The 21,395-nt window shown below is 40.3% G+C and overlaps 1 pseudogene; it reads right to left on the reverse strand.

Moving 5' to 3' along the window:
* Positions 1-3,810: 3,810 nt before the first annotated feature.
* Positions 3,811-21,395, reverse strand: part of LOC128573455 (sphingosine-1-phosphate phosphatase 1-like) — a 53,840-nt pseudogene continuing 36,255 nt past the window's right edge.

The raw sequence follows: 21,395 nt of genomic DNA on the forward strand, positions 1-21,395 counted from the left end.
CTGTGAGCTGTGACACCACAGCACTCTACCCAGGGCAACATAGTGAGACACTGTCTCAAATAAATAAATAAATAAATAAATAAATAAATAAATAAATAAATAAATAAATAAATAAATAAATAAATAAAATGAAATAAAATAAAAAAATAAAACTCACCATGAAGTATCACCACTAAGTGTCTTCCTTACTTAGATAGTACCTCACCAGACACCTGGTTCAACACTTCTGACACCTTTTCCCCCCATAAGCCTCTTACCCCTCCTCCCAGCAGTCATAAGAGGAGATTGTCATTAGCAGGGAACTGATGGTTCCCAATCAAAACCTTCTGTGGGTCCCTTTCCATATTCAAAGCCCATTCCACTCAGCTCCTAATTCACCCTGCCTGCACCCTCCCCACCTGTGTTTACTTGCCTCTGTCATGTCTTCTCCTCCCTCAGACCCTGGAAGGCAGCCCCCATCCACCAAAAAAAATATTTTTTAAAAAAGGCTCAGTGCCTGTAGCTCAATGGCTAGGGTACCAGCCACATACACCGGAGCCAGCGGGTTCAAACCCAGCCTGGGCCTGCCAAACAACAATGACAACTACAACAATAACAAAAGTAGCCAGGTGATGTGGCAGGCACCTGTAGTCCCAGCTACTTGAAGCAAGAGGATCGCTTAAGCCCAAGAGTTTAAGGTTTCTATGAGCTGTGAGAGCCACGGCACTCTACTGAGGGCAACAAAGTGAGACTCTGTCTCAAATAATAAAATAAAATAAAGACATAAAACTTGAAGAGACGGTGTGGCACTTCTGGGCTCCGTGAATATCACTAGCTAGTGAAGAGCTTTGGACCATGGAGATAATTTTGCCCTCTGTGGTACACTCTGCAGCAGAACTGTTAACTTGGAACCTTCTTGCTTTAGGACACCAGTATTTAATAGTATGTTTTTCTAATGATGGCAGCTGGCTCTGGGCCCTTTTTGTATTGCCAGAACTCCAAGAACTCCTTGGCATTTATATGAGCTGAGTCTAGTCCTAGAGTGAGAGGAAATGAATTTCTTTGTGATGTTATTACAGCTCTTCATAAATCAGCCTCTTTCAGGGGCCCACAGAAGACAAGTCTCATTGAACACAGGTGTAGACTTCAGCCTTTATAAAGAACTTGCTTAATAGCCTGGAACTACGACCTAGGGAATCACTTAGAAAAATTAGCCTATGGGCCGTACCTGTGGCTCAAAGGAGTAGGACACTGGCCCCATATGCCGGAGGTGGTGGGTTCAAACCCAGCCCTGGCCAAAAACTGCAAAAAAAAAAAAAGAAAAAGAAAAGAAAAATTAGCCTAAAACACCAATTCTATGCCATTGCTATGACATTCAGGTGGCAAAAGAACTTGAGCATTTTAGAATTTTTTTTTAATTTAAAACCAATCTCTCTAGTTAAATTTTGATAATGTCATTGCTATTTTTTTTACAGAACTTTTTATTTTTGAGCAGTTTTAGACTCATATAGATGTTGCAAAAATAGTATGGTTTCATTCAGCTTCCTCACATGGTAATAACGTTTTACATAACCTTCTTACAATTATCAAAACTGGGAAACTGATACAGGCAGGATACTAAAGTACAGGCATTATTTGGAGAGAACTAGTTTTACAGGCACTCATTTTTTATGGTGGTTGTATAGTTCTATAAAATTTTATCATATATTATATATGTCAATACCACAATCATATTATTTCTTTTACAAATCAAAGATTTTTATTTTTACTTGAATACATTTTCAAATATGCAAAAGAGTATAGAAATTAATATAATAGATATCTGTTTTCAACTTAACATTTTGACACTTACATTTCAGAATGTTTCCAAGAATTAAAATAGCAAGATATTGCTAAAATGCCATCTGGTCCTTTTCCCTCTCTCTCTTTCTCCTCCTCAGTAAAGATTATTTCTTTGCAAGCAAACTTAAGCAAACAAACAAACTTACTCTGTAAATGCCCCTTACCTAGAAAGTTAAATCGTTACGGGGTGGCGCCTGTGGCTCAAGGAGTAGGGTGCCAGTCCCATATGCCGGAGGTGGCGGGTTCAAACCCAGCCCCGGCCAAAAACCACAAAAAAAAAAAAAAGAAAGTTAAATCGTTATTATGTTCAGGCTATTTTTCGCTCATCAGAATTTTAAATTGTATTGTAAAAGATATTTATCTAAGTTTTTTTAATGTGTGATAGATATTAAATAACAATAAAGGATGTGATAATAAAAATAAAGGATTGCATAAAAAATAAAAAAATAAAGGAGTTGTTTACCATAGTGCCTCAGGCACAGTAGAGACGTTATAAAGTTGTATTGAATTATAAATGAATAGATAATCAAATATTTCTCTGATAAATTTATTTTACATTACAACCTCAAGTCATGTAAGAAACCACTTATAAATATTCACTTTCACCAATTGACTTTTTCAGTGGATTGACCATTTTACTAAATGGGACCATTTACAATTAACCTATAATTCATGACCACAATCCTAAAAGGGCTCTCTTTGGAAGACTGGGAGAAGAGAAACAGCCAGGAAGACTTCCATCCTACTTTGTTTTATTAAATAATAGCTTTATTTATAATGCACATACCATAAAACTCACCCTTTTAAAGTATACTGCTCTGTAGCTTTTAGTATAGTCACAAGTGTGTGCAATTATCACAACTATCTAATTTCAGCATTTTGATTATCTCACAAAAAATCCCCTTTCCCATTAGCAGTAACGCCCCGTCTCCTCCTACTTCCAGCCCGTGGCAACCAAGAATCTACTTTTTGTCTCTATGGATTTACCTATTCTGGACATTTTATATAAGTGGAATCATACAGTATTTTGTGACTGTCAGTGATTTACGACAGACTAATATCCCATTATCTAGATATGATATGTTCCATAATCACTCAGCTGATGGGCATTTGGGCTGTTTCTACTTTTTGGCTTTTATAAATAACGCTCCTACAAACATTCTTACACAGGTTTTTGTGTGGATATGTTTGGGCTTTTATAAATAATGCTTCTACAAACATTCTCACACATGTTTTTGTGTGGATATGTTTTTTTGTTTTTTTTTTTGGAGACACAATCTCACTCTGTCACCCTGGATACAGTGCTGTGGCATTATCACAGCTCACAGGAACCTCAAACTCTTATACTTAAGTGATCCTCCTGCCTCAGCTTCCTGAGAAGCCAGGACTATAGGCGTCTGCCACCATGCCCAGCTAATTTTTATAATATTTTAAATATTGTATAATATACATAGGTTTCAACAATATTTTGTGGATATACCTAGGTCTGGAATTACTGGATCTTACAGTCACTCTAACATTTTAAGGAACTATGACCATCTCTGTGCCTTCATCTGCAGAATGAAAGCTCAGTCTAGCTTCCTTAACCTATTGATATTTTACGCTTACCACTTAAAAGTTCTCATTAAAACTAGAAAGGTATAAATCTTTCTAGTAGGTGATTAGAAATCATCCCTCAGTTTGTGTCTGGGGCTGTGTGAGGTTTTATTTGGCAACACAGACGTTTACTTCTGTACCATGAAAGTTGAGAGAGAAGGATTGGATATTTGTATTAAAATAAAAATCAATGCTGTGTTGAAACTCACGATTATACAGTGTGGCTGGGGCACCTGACATGTTGGTTACAACATCACAAAGTTTACTACTTGTCAGAGCAAACCATGTTCTTACCTTGGTAATAAAGAAAAAAGCAGGTAAGCAAGTAAGGGCAGAATTCCTCCAGATGAGAGCAGAAAGTGCAGAACGCACCTGCACCTTTGGAAAAAAGCTTCAGGAGAAAACAGTCCACTCTCTTGGGATAGCAGGCCTGCGAGAGGATATCCCTGTACTCGGCAAGGAGAAGACACCATCACATACCAGGCGCTGCAGCACCCGGCCCAGGCAGAATTCCCTCAGGATCTTCTCTTTGTAACTCACTGAGGTCTCTGACAGCCCCCAGTTCCTCTTTTCCTTTTCTGTCTGTGTCTTCGCTTCACAGTAGTAAAACCAAGACTTGGCTCCTCTTTCAAACATCCCGGCATGTGGGGAGCTGGGGAAGTCTCTCCCTCCAGGGCCTTGCTGCTTGGGGTCTTCCCTGGACAACATCCGCACCACAGGGACACCTGGAAACAAAGCTATCCCTGCCATCTGGAATTACGATAGATCTGCAGGAAGCAGGAAAGCTCCGGATTAAACCCAGGGGGCCACAGTGCTGCCCTTCTTGTCCAGAGAGGATTGAGCTGTACTCATTAATCCTTCACAGCAGTAAACTTCGAAAGACAATCCAAGAAATGTAGTCTGGCTAACCCCTGTTCAATTCTTACTTTCAATCCCAAATAACCATTTCCCCAAAGTCCTCCCTGCTGCCACCAAACAATTATTTTCTTGTTATTTTATTTTTGGGGATTCATTGAGGATACAGAGAACCAGGTTACACCACTTGCATATGTGGGTAAAGTCCGTCTTATAATTGGGTCCCTCCCCCAAGAGGTGTGTCACACATCGTGACCCCTCACCCTCCCCCTCTCTCTCCTCCCCCATTTCCCCACTCCCTGCCGTGTACTAGCATCAATTGTCCTCATATCAGAATTGAGTACATTGAATTCTTGCTTCTTCATTCTTGTGATGCTTTACTATTCTTGTGATGGGTTTCTACTCCATCCAGGTTAATACAAAGGCTGTAAAGTCTCCATCTTTTTTTGTGGCTGGATAGTATTCCATGGTATACATATACCACAGCTTGTCAATCCATTCCTGGATCTGTGGGCAGTTAGGTTGTTCCCACAATTTGGCGATTGTAAACTGAGCTGTAATAAACAGTCTAGTGCAAATGTCCTTATGATAAAATGATTTTTTTCTTTCTGGGTAGATGCCCAGTAATGGGATTGCAGGGTCAAATAGAAGGTCTAGTTTGAGTTCTTTGAGGGTTGTCCATACTTCCTTCCAAAAAGCATACTTTCTTCCAAAAATGTTGTATTGGTTTGCAGTCCCACCAGCAGTGTAAAAGTGTTCCCTTCTCTCCACATCCACACCAGCATCTGCAGCTTTGAGACTGTGATGTGAGCCATTCTCACTAGGGTTAGGTGATATCTCCAGGGTGGTTTTGATTTGCATTTCTCTGATAATTAGGGACAATGATCATCTTTTCATATGTTTGTTAGCCATTCATCTGTCTTCTTTAGATAAGGTTCTATTCCTCTCTCTTGCTCATTGATCTAAGGGATGGTTGGCTCTTTTTAAGTCAATTAATTTGAGTTCTCTGTAGATCCTAGTTATCAAGCTTTTATTTCGGATTCATAATATGCAAATATCTTTTCTCATTCTGATGGTTGTCTATTTGCTTTGGTTGTTGTCTCCTTGGTAGTACAGAAGCTATTCGGTTTAATGTAGTCCCACTTGTTTGTTTTGTTGTTGTTCCAATTGCCACTGGAGTCTTCTTCATAAAGTTTTTCCCCAGACCCATACCTTCAAGTATTTTCCTTATACTTTCTTCAAGAATTTTTACTGTTTTATGCCTTAGATTTAGGTGTTTTATCCATCTTTAATCAACCAAATGTTCGTTTTCAGCATTACGAATATACTGTGCTCAGAGGCTCCATCGTAAGCTAGAAAGATGCAGCAGGGACTGTGCCGTCATCTCTCTCTGGACTTTCAACACCGTAGTTGGGGTTAGCCACTGTGCTGTGCAGGAGAGCTATTGATAGTGAAGAAAAATAGGTAATGTCAGTTGTTCAATAGGTGTTGTAGTTTTATTAAACTGTCTAGCCTGGGTGTCCTATACCCCCCCCCTTTTATTTCTCTGCAGCAAATTGGAAGAATAAAAGTTGCCTCAGGCCACACATTAAATATCTGGACACTAAAGATAACGATGAGCAAAACAAAAGGTCTGCGCATACTTTTTGCAACATCTGCCACCACAAATAAGCAAAAACAGGGCCCCGATAAGTTAGCACATGGCTCGCAGGCCCTGGGTCAGACACCCCTGGGTGCTGCATTCTCCTTCTTAGTAACATAGTTCCTTTCTGTTTTAGAAACTCAAAAACTTGCAAGTGATCACTTGGTTAAATAATTCAATCCATAAATGACCTCTCTCTTCTGATCCAAGCCTCGTGCCCACTTAATGAAACCAGATTAGGAAAAGGGATTATGGTCAGCTCAGGGAGGTTGCCGCCAAAAGCGATGCCTCCCTACGGATTGTGCAGATACTAATACAATCACTCCGAGCCAGCCTTCGTGTTTACACCTGCCTGGCACCTGGCAGGCCCTGGAGCACCCTCAGAACACTCCTGGGCCCCATCTGTCCGGTGCCTCAGCCCTGTTTTTCCCCAGGGGTGGATCCGAGTGAGTTATGGCATGGGGGCCCTTCTCCCACTCACAGTGCCTGTGTCTTTCCTCTTTAAGACCATGTACAGATAAAAAGTGATTTAAAGAAGCTCACATATTTCTTATTTTTTTCCAGTTAGAAAACTGGGGAAAATATTATCATAACCAATGTGGTCATGGTAAAGTTCTTGGCAAATAAACCTTTTCTGTAGCATCTGTGTGGAAGATTTACTTTTCAGAAGATCAAAGCTCCTTTGCATGGCCAGGTCGTAGTAACTGTAAGTAATAACTTTTGCTGGCTTTGCTTCTGACCTTGTGTGTGACCTAGAGAGAATAACTTTGTCCCTACACTTCATCATGTTCACCATAGGGTCTGGGCCTTGCCGACCCTGCAGACACTACCCTTCCCAGGTTGACCAATTCCCAGAGTTAGCAAAGGACTCGCCTGGAGCCTGCCTTTCCTATGCAAACCAAACAACTCGGAGCCTGCTCCCCAAGCACCTGCCTCCTTTATCATATAACAATATCTGACTTCTTTTCACCCAAGTAGTTTTAGCTTACATGCCACCTCCCCACTCTATGAAAGGTAGCCCTGCCCCCATTCTGTTGGTATCTTTTCCCTACATTATTATTGTTATTTGTCAACTTGACTTTTTTCTAATCCTACCTGTACCACTTTCCAGGAGGAGAAAGGCTGTCTGCACTCTGGGCTACCTAATCACTCCAAGGGCCTGGTACCCAACACTAGTGACAGCTAGTATTGCCCAGAGCCCTGAAATTATTCAAACTAGCCAGTCCTAAACTTGCTTACTCTGCCTCACCCCTTCCTTCCCACGGAAACCACAATAAGGCTCATGCCCATGTTTCCTCCTGGTCCCTCTATCTCCTGACCTACCTGGTGCCACCTCCTCTCGGGAGCTGAGTAACAAGCTAGCTTGTAGCACTCATCTCCTCATCTGTTGGCCTCCCCATGCCTGAATAAGAAAAACTACATCTAAAAACACTGTGGCTCAAGAGGCTAAGGTGCCAGCCACATACACCTGAGCTGGCAGGTTCAAATCCAGCCCAGGCCCGCCAAACAACAATGATGGCTACAGCCAAAAAATAGCCAGGAGTTTTGGCAGGCACCTGTAGTCCCAGCTACTTGGGAGGCAGACGCAGGAGAATTGCTTGAGCCCAGGAGTTGGAGGTTGCTGTGAGCTGTGATGCCACGGCACTCTACCCAAGGTGACAGTTTGAGGCTCTGTCTCAAAAACAAAAACAAAAACCCCACACCCATTGCAAGTACAGACCTGGGGCTGGGCCAGGACAGTGCTGTGAAGCACTTTGAGCTTTGTGAAGAACTGGGGCAGAGACAGTCACAGAATCCCTGCTATGTTCTTCAGCATCAGCAATTTCTGTGAACACAGCCCTCATTGAAACTTCTGAGAGAAACAGTGCCATCCTGTGGCTTTTTTGTAGCCTCTCAGGTCATTAAAACACACACACACAAGAAAAACAGACTATTTTTAGAGAAGTGGGGTTCCCATATACCTCCTGCCATCAGCATCACTTCCAGACACATTTGTTACAATCATTGCACCTCCACTGATACAACATTTTTGCCCAAAGTCCTTAGTTTCTGTGAGGGTTGCATCTGGGTGGTGTACATTCAATGGGTTTGGACAAATGCGTAATAACAGGTGTTCACCATTAGTGCATCACACGGACGGTTTCACCACCTTAAACACCCTCTGCACTCTGCCTATTCATCCGTCCCTCCCCTCAGCCTCTGCCAACCACTGATCTTTTGACTGACTGCGTAGTCCTGCTGCAGGCCGTTTTTACTCCCATAGTTTCTTTATTTGGCTGCCCACTTTGTGCAGGGTGCATGAGGTAGAATAATGGTGAATCAGACAGATAACGTCCCTACTCCCGGAAAGAGGTGCAAGTAGGATTAGAAAAAAGTCAAGTTGGCAAACAAATAACAATAGTAATATAGGGAAAAGACACTAAAAGATACTGACGGAGAATGGGGGCAGGGCTACCTTACATAGAGTGGGGAGGCAGCATGTAAGCCAAAACGACTAGGGTGTAAAGAAGTCAGAGATTAAGAGGGGGCAGAAGATTTTAATATAGACTCGGAATGTGTGAAATCACAGACACAGAAGAGGGTGGGATGTACCCAAGCACTTACGAGTTGTATGAACTAGCAAGTGGGGTTGCAGGGTGTGGAGGTCATGTAGTAATGACAGGAAGGCCACCCGGAGCTCAACCACACTGGCCTGGTGGGTTTGGATAAGGAATTTGGATTTTACTCCGTGGACATTAAAAAGCTCTGGAACCCTTTACCCAGGGGAGTAACATCATATGTTAGATGTCTTAAGAAGCTTATATTTGAGGCTAATATTTTACTCTGTTTTAACATTTGTTCCCTCTCCTTAAATTATCTGGGGGAACCATTTGGACCTAAGTTACATATGTCATGATTAAATGCATCCCTTTGCTCTAAGGATGGAGACATATGTCTTTAGAATAATTACCGACTTCATAAATTTACATTAACACAATGCTTTTATCTAATATGCAATCTGTATTCTAATTTTGTCAGGTGTTAATAATGTCCTTTATAGCATTTTTATTCTGCCCCGGATCCAATCTGGAGTCAGGCATTGCATTTAATTGTTGTGAGTCTTTAGTTTCCTTTAATCTAGAGCATTTCTATGTACTTCATCTTTTATGATAATGTTTTTGTTGTTGTTGTTGCAGTTTTTGGCTGGGGCTGGAATGTTTTTGAAGAATACAGTTCCTCTTCCCCACCACTGCAAAAATATATATTCTTCATTTTGTGTTTGTGTGATGTTTTCTTTCAATACTTGTATCATCCTTGTCACTTGTGTTCTTCTACATTCAGGTATGAAATTTGTACAGGATGTTACACCTTCTTGAGAATATTACACATAACATACCCCTGTTTCTTTATTTTATTTAGTCATAGCTGTGTATATTAATGCAATCATGGGGTATAATGTGCTGGTTTTATATACAATTTGAAATATTTTCATCAAACTGGTTAACATAGCCTTCATAGCATTTTTCCAGTTACTGTGTTTAGACATTTATATTCTACATCTAGTAAACTTCACATGTACCCTTGTAAGATGCACTTTAGGTGTGGTCCCACCAATCACTCTCCCTTCACCCATCCTCCTTCCTCCCCTCCCCTCCATCTCCCCTTTCTCCTTCTTCTTGGGCTATAATTGGGTTATAGCTTTCAAGCTATAAACTGGTTTCATAGTAGGGCTGAGTACATTGGATACTTTTTCTTCCATGCTTGAGATACTTTGCTAAGAAAAATATTTTCCAGCTCCATCCATGTAAACATGAAAGAGGTAAAGTCTCCATCTTTCTTTAAGGCTGCATAATATTCCATGGTGCACATATACCACAATTTATCGATCCATTCATGGGTCAGTGGACACTTGGGCTTCTTCCATGACTTAGCAATTACGAATTGGACTGCAACTAAACATTCTGGTACAAAAATCTTTGTTATAATGTGATTTTTGGTCTTCTGGGTATATACCTAGTAGAGGAATTGTAGGATCGAATGGCAGGTCTATTTTTAGATCTCTAAGTGTTCTCCAAACATCTTTCCAAAAGGAGCATATTAGTTTGCATTCCCACCAGCAGTGTAGAAGTGTTCCCTTTTCTCCACATCCATGCCAACATCTCTGGTTTTGGGATTTTGTAATGTGGGGTAATCTTAGTGGAGTTAGATGATATCTCAAAGTAGTTTTGATTTGCATTTCTCTGATGATTAAGGATGATGAGCATTTTTTCATGTGTCTGCAGGCCGTGCCCCTGTCTTCTTCAGAGAAGTTTCTCTTCAAGTCCCTTGCCCAACCTGAGATGGGATCACTTGTTCTTGCTTGTAGAGGAATGGACACCATGCTTGCAAAGGATAATTACTGATTCTTATCACATTAAAAGGAAATGCTGAGAATGGGACAGTCTCCTGGCAAGCCTAGAGACGTTTTGTGACCTGGGGGCAGTCCCCCAAGTAACTCAGTGTTCCAGGATGAGATAAGATCAGTCACTCACTAGTAAGCATGTGTTAAACATTGATGCTTTGTAGTTCTTCATGAGGGTTGTGAGGAAAGAACACGTGGGGAAAGAGTATTTGAGGAAAGAGCAAGTGGGAATCCTTACGCATGCAACTCTCTACACCTGTTGTGCATGTCATGCCCTTAACTCTCCACACATGTTGTGCATAACCTTAATAAATAGCCATTGCAGAGGGGGCTCTGGGCTACCCTGCACTTAAGGTTAGCTCGCTTCCTGCAAGCTTGTACTTCTAATCCATGTCACGCCTGGTTCCTTCCTGCAGCGACCGAGACCAGTGCCTTAGGGGTCGTGACACTTGCTAATACGTTTGAGTTTTCTGTGGATTCTGGTTATTAAACCTTTGTCGGAGACATAACCTGCAAATATCTTCTCCCATTCTGAGAACTGTCTGTTTGCTTTACTTACTGTGTTTTGGGCTGTGCAGAAGCTTTTTAGTTTGATCAGGTCCCAGTAGTGTATTTTTGATGCTGTTTCAATTGCCCCGGGGGTCCTCCTCATAAAATATTCGCCCAGGCCGATTTCTTCAAGAGTTTTCCCTGCACTTTCTTCTAGCATTTTTATAGTTTCATGTCATAAGTTTAAATCTTTAATCTAGTGAGAGTCTATCTTAGTTAATCGTGAAAGGTGTGGGTCCAGTTTCAGTCTTCTACAGGTTGCCAGCCAGTTCACCCAGCACCATTTGTTAAGTAGGGGATCTTTTCTCCGCTGAATGTTTTTTAATTGCCTTGTCAAAGATCAAATAACGGCAAGTAACTGGGTTAATCTCTTGGTTCTCTATTCTGTTCCATACATCTACCTCTCTGTTTTTGTGCCAGTACCATGCTGTTTTGATCAATATTGATTTATAGTGCAGCCTGAGGTCTGGTAGTGTAATTCCGCCTGCTTTGTTTTTATTTCTGAGTAATGTATCAGCTATTCAAATTTTTTTCTGATTCTATATAAAACGAAGTTTTTTTTTTTTGAGATCTTTAAAGCATAACAGTGGAGCTTTAATAGGGATTGCATTAAAATTGTATATTGCTTTGGGTAGTATACATTTTAATAATGTTGATTCTTCCCACTCATGAGCACAGTATGTTTTTCCATTTGTTAACATCTTCAGCTATTTCTTTTCTTAGAGTTTCATAGTTCTCTTTATAGAGATCTTTCACGTCCTTTGTTAGATAAACTCCCAAATATTTCATCTTCTTTGGCACTACTGTGAATGGAATAGAGTCCTTGACTGTTTTTCAGCTTGACTATTGTTGGTATATATAAAGGCTACAGATTTGTGAATATCAATTTTGTAACCTGAGACACTGCTGTATTCCTTGATCACTTCTAAGAGTTTTGTAGTAGAATCCCTGGTGTTTTCCAGATACACAATCATATCATCTGTGAAGAGTAAAAGTTTGATCTCTTCTGACCCTATATGGATACCCTTGATCACCTTTTCTTCCCTAATTGTGATGTCTAAGACTTCCATTACAATGTTCAAAAGCAGTGAAGACAATGGACAACCTTGCCTGGTTCCTGATCCGAGTGGAAATGATTTCAATTTAACTCCGTTCAATATGATATTGGCTGTGAGTTTGCTGTAGATGGCCTCTATCAGTTTAAGAAATGTACTTTCTATACAAATTTTCTTAAGTGTTCTGATCATGAATGGATGCTGGATATTAACAAAAGCTTTTTCTGCATCAATTGAGAGAATCATATGATCTTTGTTTTTTATTTTGTTTATGTGATAAATTATATTTATAGATTTACGTATATTGAACCAGCCTTGAGACCCTGGGATAAAACCCACTTGGTCATGGTGTATAATTTGTTTGATGTGTTGCTGGATTCTTGTCCATTAGGATCTTGTTGAATATATTTGTATTAATATTCATTAGTGATATGGGTGTATAATTTTCTTTTCTTGTTGGGTCTTTTCCTGGTTTAGTGATCAAGGTGATGTTTGCTTCATAGAATGTGTTGGGTAGTATTCCTTCCATTTCTATATTTTGGAAAAGGTTAATATAGGTACTAGTTCCTCTTTAAAGGTTTGCTAGAATTCTGATGTGAAGCCACTGGTCCTGCGCTTTTCTTTTTTGGAAGATTTTGTATAGCTGATGCTATTTCAGAACTTGATATAGGCTTGTTCAACAATTCCACTTCATTCTGTCTAAGTCGTAGAAGGTGGTGTGCTTCCAAGTAATGGTCAATTTCCTTCAGATTTTCATATTTCTGAGAATAAAGTTTCTTTAATATTCATTAAGGATTTTGTGAATTTCTTTTTTTTTTTTTTATTGTTGGGGCTTCATTGAGGGTACAATAAACCAGGTTACACTGATTGCAATTGTTAGGTAAAGTCCCTCTTGCAATCATGTCTTGCCCCCATAAAGTGTGACACACACCAAGGCCCCACCCCCCTCCATCCCTCTTTCTGCTTTTCCTCCCCCCCATAACCTTGATTGTCATTAATTGTCCTCATATCAAAATTGAGTACATAGGATTCATGCTTCTCCATTCTTGTGATGCTTTACTAAGAATAATGTCTTCCACTTCCATCCAGGTTAATACGAAGGATGTAAAGTCTCCATTTTTTTTAATGGCTGAATAGTATTCCATGGTATACATATACCACAGCTTGTTAATCCATTCCTGGGTTGGTGGGCATTTAGGCTGTTTCCACATTTTGGCGATTGTAAATTGAGCTGCAAGAAACAGTCTAGTACAAGTGTCCGTATGATAAAAGGATTTTTTTCCTTCTGGGTAGATGCCCAGTAATGGGATTGCAGGATCAAATGGGAGGTTTAGGTTGAGTGCTTTGAGGTTTCTCCATGCTTCCTTCCAGAAAGGTTGTACTAGTTTGCAGTCCCACCAGCAGTGTAAAAGTGTTCCCTTCTCTCCACATCCACGCCAGCACCTGCAGTTTTGAGATTTTGTGATGTGGGCCATTCTCACTGGGGTTAGATGCTATCTCAGAGTTGTTTTGCTTTGCAATGATCTAATATATAGAGATGATACATTTTTTCATGTGTTTGTTAGCCATTCGTCTGTCATCTTTAGAGAAGGTTCTATTCATGTCTCTTGCCCATTGATATATGGGATTGTTGGCTTTTTTCATGTGGATTAATTTGAGTTCTCTATAGATCCTAGTTATCAAGCTTTTGTCTGATTGAAAATATGCAAATATCCTTTCCCATTGTGTAGGTTGTCTCTTTGCTTTGGTTGTTGTCTCCTTAGATGTACAGAAGCTTTTCAGTTTAATGAAGTCCCATTTGTTTATTTTTGTTGTTGTTGCAATTGCCATGGCAGTCTTCTTCATGAATTCTTTTCCCAGACCAACATCTTCCAGTGTTTTTCCTAGGCTTTCTTTGAGGATTTTTATTGTTCAGTAAGTTTCAGAAATGTGCCACCTATGCCTATACTCTTCAGTGTTCTAATTAGAAAAGGATGCTGGATTTTATCAAATGCTTTTTCTGCATCTATTGAGAGGATCATATGATCTTTATTTTTGCCTCTGTTAATATGGTGGATAACGTTTATGGACTTGCATATATTAAACCAGCCTTGCATCCCTGGGATGAACCTATTTGATCATGATGAATGACTTTTTTGATGATAAGCTGTAATCTATTGGCTAGGATTTTGTTGAGAATTTTTGCATCTATATTCATGAGTGAGATTGGTCTGAAATTCTCCTTTTCCTGGTTTTGGTATCAGGTTGATGTTTACTTCATAGAATGTGTATATAGTAGGTATATAGTCTTCTACACCCAGAAGACCAAAAAATCACATTATAACAAATATTTGTACCAGAATGTTTATTGCAGCTCAATTCATAATTGCTAAGTCATGGAAGAAGTCCAAGTGCCCATCGAACCACGAATGGATTAATAAATTGTAGTATTTGTACACCATGGAATATTATGCAGCCTTAAAGAAAGATGGGGACTTTACCTCTTTCATGTTTACATGGATGGAGCTAGAACATATTCTTCTTAGTGAAGTATCTCAAGAATGGAAGAAAAAGTATCCAATGTACTCAGCCCTACTATGAAACTAATTTATGGCTTTCATATGAAAGCTATAACCAGTTATAACCTAAGAATACGGGGAAAGAGGAGAGGGAGGGGAGGAAGAGGGGAAGATGGGCAGAGGGAAGATAATTGGTGGGTTTACACCTATGGTGCATCTTACAAGGGTACATGTAAAACTTACTAAATGTAGAATATAAATGTGTTAACACAATAACTAAGAAAATGCCAGGAAGGCTATGTCAACCAGTGTGATGAAAATATGTCAGATGGTATATAAAACCAGTGTATGGTGCCCTATGATTGCATTAATGTACACAGCTATGATTTAATAGAAAAATAATAATAATAATAGGGGAATTCATTTGTTGTGCAGGTTGAGAAATCCAAGGTCATGGGCTGTAGCTGGTGAGGGTCTTCTTGTTGGTGGGGGCTCTCTGTGCTGCTCCACAGGGTTGTGGGCATGATAGGGTGAGGAGGCTGACTGTGCTAATGTGCTGACTCAGGTCTCTCTTCCTCTTCTCATAGGGCCACCTGTTCCCCTCCCATGGTACCCATTGAGACATTCACCTGTTAATCCATGAATGAATTTATCCGTTACTGAGGGCAGAAACTTATGATTCGGTAACCTCTTAAACCCCCCTTCCGTCATACTGCCACGTTGGCTATTAAGTTTGTATATGAGTGTTGGAGGGGACATGCCAACCACAGCATTCCACCCCTGGGCCTGTAAAACTTATCCCCTTCTGACATACAAGTACATTCTTTTCATTTTCATAGCTACAAACTATTAAGTCCCTCCAGCACCAGTTTAAAAGTACAAAGTCCTATCTGTGAGCCTGTAAAATCCAAACCAGCTATATCCTTCCAAGATATAGTGGTGGTCCAAACATAGGCTACGTGATCCCATTTAAAAGGGAGCAATAGGGAAGAGCAAAGGGGTGACAAGGCCAAGCAAGTCTGAAACCTAAGACAGCAGACATTGGATCTAAAGCAGTGATTCTCAACCTATGGGTCACGGCCCCGTTTGGAACAAGGCAGTAATTAGGAAGGTTGAGAACCACTGGTCTAAAGGCTCCAGAATAATCTCCTTTGACTCTATGTCCACTCTGGTGTGCAGGATGAGTCCCCAAGGACTTGGGCAGTCCTGTGCCTACGGTTTGGCTGGAATGAGTCAACCTAGCTCTCCGTGGTTGGTCTTGCACACTGGTAGCTCTTTGGTTGTGGGGTCTTAGTGGCAGTCCTGCTACCATGGTTCCACTGGGCATCACCCTAGTGGAGACTCTTGGCAGTGGTGTTGCTCTCACAGCTTCAGTAGGCATTGCCCTCATTGTGAAAATTTCCCTCTATGCCTAGTCTTTGGTCTCTGAGTTGGAAGAATTAAACCATAGACCACACAGATAACCAGCATGATAGAGTTCATTGACAGGGAAAGATTAATAGAAAGAGTGATAAGCCAGTGGGAAAAGAACCTCCAGCAGTGGAGGCGGGGAATCCAATATGGAAGCCCCCTGAATTTTCAATGTAGGGGGTTTAAATGCTGCTTTTCCTATCCTGTGGGCGGGGGGGGGGTTAGGGAAGTATGGCACAATTAGCCAGAGGACTATGTGCAAAAAAATGATCCTGAGGCATCCAACCTTTCAGGTTTTGAATGAGGGAGCCTATTTGTGTTTTGCGAAGGGGGTCTGTAATGATACTGCTTTCTGTGTTCACCTAGGGTGAGAAAATAGGGTTCCCGGTCCTGCCCTGAGCAGCAGAGCACTGCATCACTCTAATAGGGACTCTCTGTGGCAGTTCCAATACCTACTTCCAATTGGCACAGCTTTTATGAGGATTCTCCTACTGAGACAGATCTCTGTGTGGGCATATCGGCTCTCAATGACTCTCTTAAGTTTTAAGCTCCTTTTCTTTTTATTGCAGGTTTTGGGCAGGGCTGGATGTGAACCCACCACCTCTGGTGTATGGGGCTGGAACGCTACTCTTTGGAGTCACAGGTGCTGCCCTGTCCTCCTTTTCGAAATGGTTTGTGATGTATATTTCTCTTTAATTTTCACTTTGGTACAAGTAGGGTAATACTTTAAATGAGATAACATTTATAAAATGTTTAACATTTCTGAAATACTGAAGATAGTATAATGTTTGTGATGATGATGATGATGATTGGATCAAAGTTTGAAAGATTCTTAAGTTAATAGGATATGAGTCAGGCAAAACAAAGGATGAAGTTGGAGTAAGGAAACTCCTGTTTGGAAGCTGATACCTTTTCCCTGCTGGATTGGCCACTTTTTCATCTGAAAACTAGGAATCAACCCAGGAAACTGGGATGAACTTTAGCAGAACACATGAGAGAGTTCTGAAACACCTGGCTTGTGCAGAGCAGTTGGTGGTAGAGCTCAAAGACATCATCAGGCTGAAGGATGTTCAGCTACAGCAGAAAGATCAAGCCTACCAGCTACAGTTTTTTCAGTTCTTGCAGAACATATAATAAAGCCCAGATACCTGTTCATTTAGATTTTTCTCTTCACGTAGATTATTAGAGAATCTGGTCCCTGTTTCCCAAATACAGTAACATGATGTCTACTGAACATAACTGTGGTTATATGATAGGTAAGTGATGAATAAACATTTGTCTATTGATATCCCTTGCAAAATGAAAAAAAAAGCTTCCAGTAAAAAAAAATAAATAAATAAATAACAAACCCCAGACTGCATGCAAAGGCTGAAGTCACTTTGCTGAACAAACAGATAGAAGAACTGAAGGCACAACATCAGCCGGGGGAGCCACTCTCCCAGGTATGGTGACTGCGTGGAATGTACATTTTCTCATTCAGAAATGCCTCCCAACATAGCAGAATAGTAAAGCAGATCTCCACTAATCACAGACATTTGAGATGGTAAATCATACATGTTGTCCTTTCCTAGTGTCCTTGGGGTCCAGCTGGACTACAGACTGCACACAGGGAGAAGAAAAATGCCATAGAAACATGGACGTGAAATGTCTCACTGTCACCCAGACTTGAAGACAAATAAAAAAAAAAAAAATTACGAGAGGAAAGCAGTACTGACAGGAAGCATTTAGAGAGGAGAGGTACATCTTTTTTGGAGGCGTTTCATCATTGGTTAGAAGATTAGCTGACCTCTAAGGTGTATTCCAGCTCTGAAATCCTTCATTTCAATTACACTACAGAGAATGTTCTGTGTCCTCCATGGCTTCATGGGTTCTTGTGTGCATGAGTTAGATTACCGTGGACTCCCCAGAGGGAGGCTCTCTAGTTTTCAACTGCTACCACTAACACAGTTTAAGACTGGGGACACAGAGGGGAAAAAGGGCAGCACTGCCTTTTGAGGATCAGAGCATTGACCCATAAGCATTTTCATCATCTTTCCTCTGTGGTTACAGATACTTGTGTTCAGCCAGCTATTTTGAGAAGCGGGGACTTCAGTCTTGTGGAGAGTTTGGCATATGGAGGCAGGAATATCACATGTGCACATTATTGTTATTGAGTCTAGATTTCGCCCGCATAAGAAATCTTTTTACTTTCACAATTTTCCTCTACTTTCCCCTTTGACCCAGTAGTATTCTTATTCTCAATTTGCTTTGCTCTTGTGAAATAGGTTTTAATAATTTATCTAGGCCCAACCCTTGGGGTCATTGGTTAGCTTTCTAGTACCCAGGTTAGTTATGTTTTGCTTTGTTTTCTTTTGGTTTTTCTGAGGGTTTATGTTTAGAGGACATTTCTTTTTCTGAATTGATAACCTTATTAACTTTGCAAAGCATATTTTAACAGCCCTTCTCAAATAATTTATTCATCTTGGTTCTTGTTTCCTTGCTGTTTGGTTTTTTCTCTGACAATTCTTACCCTCACCAGCTGTGGTAACACCCACCTCTTTCCCCATCTTGGTTTGTTCCTTTATCTTCCCCAGAGTTATGTCATTAGCTTTTTCAATTGTCCATTTTCTATGGTGCTTTTTAATTTAACTTTTAGCTCCGAGACCTTAACCTAAGCAATGTGATATAGCTCATTTCCTTCTGTTAAATAAATGATTTCTAAACTGCAAGCAGTTACAGCAACACTTTAACTACGATGCACCCAACAAAGGGCCAAGTATTTTATGGGAAATGTAAGGGTTATAATTAGCCTTTTAAGCAACTGAGCCTATTTCTCCACTGAATAAACAAGCACAATCCTTTTTATATGGCGAATAGGTTTGTAATATACCTGTGCAGTATTTATTCACATCCTCATGAATTTAAACAGGAGGTTTCCAGGGCAGAGATCAAACTTATTCTAATTAACATTGTAAAAATGATCTTTTTATAATGAAATGATAGAGAAATTATTAACTCATAATGCTTCAGTGAGGACTAAATCTCTCTTCCTGCTTTCTTTCTTTCTCTTTGTCTTAACTGAAAGCCTCTCAACCTGCAGCCCCAACCCTAACCCTAATTCTAACCATACCTCTATCCCTATCCTTACCTCTACGGCTAAAAAATAAAATATCAGTCTCCCCACTCTGTGGATTTCTGTTTTTACAAACCACCGGAGGAGCCTGGTATGGAGACCAGCCTGAGAAAGAGAAAGACCCCATCTCTACTAAAAATAGAAAAACTAGCTGGGTGTTGTGGCACATGCCTATAGTCCCAGGTACTCAAGAAGCTGAGGCAAGAGGACCTCCTGAGCCCAAGAGTTTGAGGATGCTGTGAGCTGTGACAACACAGCACTCTACCCCATGGTGACTGAGTGAGACTTTGTCTTAAAATAAAAAATAAATAAATGAATAAATAAATAAAACATTAAAGAGGAATAGGTGAAATTAATTTTTCAAATATATCTTATTTGGCCAGGCATGATGGCTCCTGCCTGTAAGCCTAGCACTCAGGGAGGCCAGGAGGGAGGATTGCTTGATGTCAGTTTGAGAACAGCCTGAGCATAGTGAGATTCTGTCTCTACTAAAAAATAGAAAAATTACGCTCAACTCCTTAGCTTAGCTCAGCTCCTATAGCTTAGACTGGCCATATGCACCGGGGCTGGCAGGTTCAAACCTGGTCCAGGGCCTGCCAAACAACATGACAATGACAACTACAGCAAAAAAAAAAAGCCGGACATTGCGACAGGTGCCTGTAGTCCCTGCTACTTGGGAGGCTGAGGCAAGAGAATTGCTTATGCCCAAGAGTTTGAGGTTGCTGTGAGCTGTGATGCCACAACAGTCTACTGAGGGCAACATAGTGAGACTGTCTCAAAAAAAAAAAAAATTAGCCTGGTGTGGTGGTGTATGCCTATAGTCTTAGCTACTTGGGAGGCTGAGGCAGGAGGTATGATTTAGCTGAAGAGTTTGAGGTTGCTATGAGCTATATTGAGGCCATGGCACTCTAAAAACCAAAACAAAACCAACCAAAAAGTCTGGGGCAACAGAGTAAGACTCTGTCTCAAACAAACAAACAAACACCTTGGGAGGTCAAAGGTGGTAGGATCACTTGAGGCCAGGAGTTTGAAAACAGCCTGGACAACATAGCAAGAACTTATCTCTAAAAAAATTTCTAAAAATGTAACAGGGCATGGCAGAATGCACCTGTGGTCCCAGATGCTTGGGTGCTGAGGCAGGAGGATCACTTGAGTCTAAACATTGGAGGTTACAGTAAGCTATGATGATGCCACTGCACTCTATCCTGGGCAACAGAACAAGCTCTGTTTGAAAAAAGTAAAATAATAAAATAAAAAGACTAACCATACATCGGGGAAGATGTACAGCATCTGGAACTCTCACACATTTTTGGTGGGAATGTATAATGATACAACCACTGCTTGGATGTTTCTTAAAGAGTTAAACATGCACTATATGATCCAGGCATTGGACTCCTAGGTATTTATCCAGGCTGCACTGCTGGTGGGAATACGTTCCTTTTGTAAAGAAGTTTGGAGAACTCTCAGGGATCTAAAAGTAGACCTGCTGTTTGATCCTGCCATTCCTCTACTAGGTATATACCCAAAAGACCAAAAATCACTTTGCAACAAAGATATTTGCATCAAATTGTTCATTGCAGCTCAATTCATAATTGCCAAGTCATGGAAGAAGCCCAAGTGCCCATCGACCCATGAATGGATTAATAAATTGTATATGTATACCATGAAATACTATGCAGCATTAAAAAAGATGGAGACTTTACCTCTTTTATGTTTACATGGATGGAGCTGGAACATATTCTTCTTAGTGAAGTATCTCAAGAGTGGAAGAAAAAGTATCCAATGTACTTAATACCTTTATGAAACCAATTTATAATTACTCACACTTTCTTATAAAAGATCACAACTATAGCCAGGATGAAGGAGAGACGTAGAGGGTGATGGAAGGGGAGGGGAGAGGTTCAACAGAGGGAGAGTAAATGGTGGGACCACACCCAGGGAGCATATTGTAAGGGTACAAGTCAAACCTATCAAGTATAGAACATAAATGTCTTAACACAATAATTAAGTAAATGAGGTGAAAGCTGAATTAGTTTGATGTAACCATTCCAAATTGTATAAAAAAACACATTGTATCCCACAAAAGCATAAATGTATTCATGATCTATGTATATACGACTTAAGAAAAGGAAAAAGTATTTATCCAGGAAAAATGAAAACATTTCTATAGGAAGACTTCTCTGTGAGTGTTCCTGTTTTGATCTGAAGTGTCATATTTTATTGACAAAGTTATTCATAATATTTTCTTATCTTTTAAATGCCTATAGTGTGAAAATAAAATTTAAAAGCTGTTGGAACTCCAAGAACACTTTTAAGTCTTGAAAGATGTTACTTCTAAGATTATACATTAACTCTCTTTCTTATTGTTCTTACTCTGTAAATGACTTGGAGAAACCAAAGACCAAACCTCCTGCTCTTAGAATCACTGAACTTTGTTGTGATTTAACTGCCTCTTCTTTGTCCTGAACCTAATTTA

The sequence above is a fragment of the Nycticebus coucang genome, chromosome 21 (genome assembly GCF_027406575.1).
Source record: "Nycticebus coucang isolate mNycCou1 chromosome 21, mNycCou1.pri, whole genome shotgun sequence".
In the NCBI taxonomy this organism is placed as follows: Eukaryota; Metazoa; Chordata; class Mammalia; order Primates; family Lorisidae; genus Nycticebus; species Nycticebus coucang.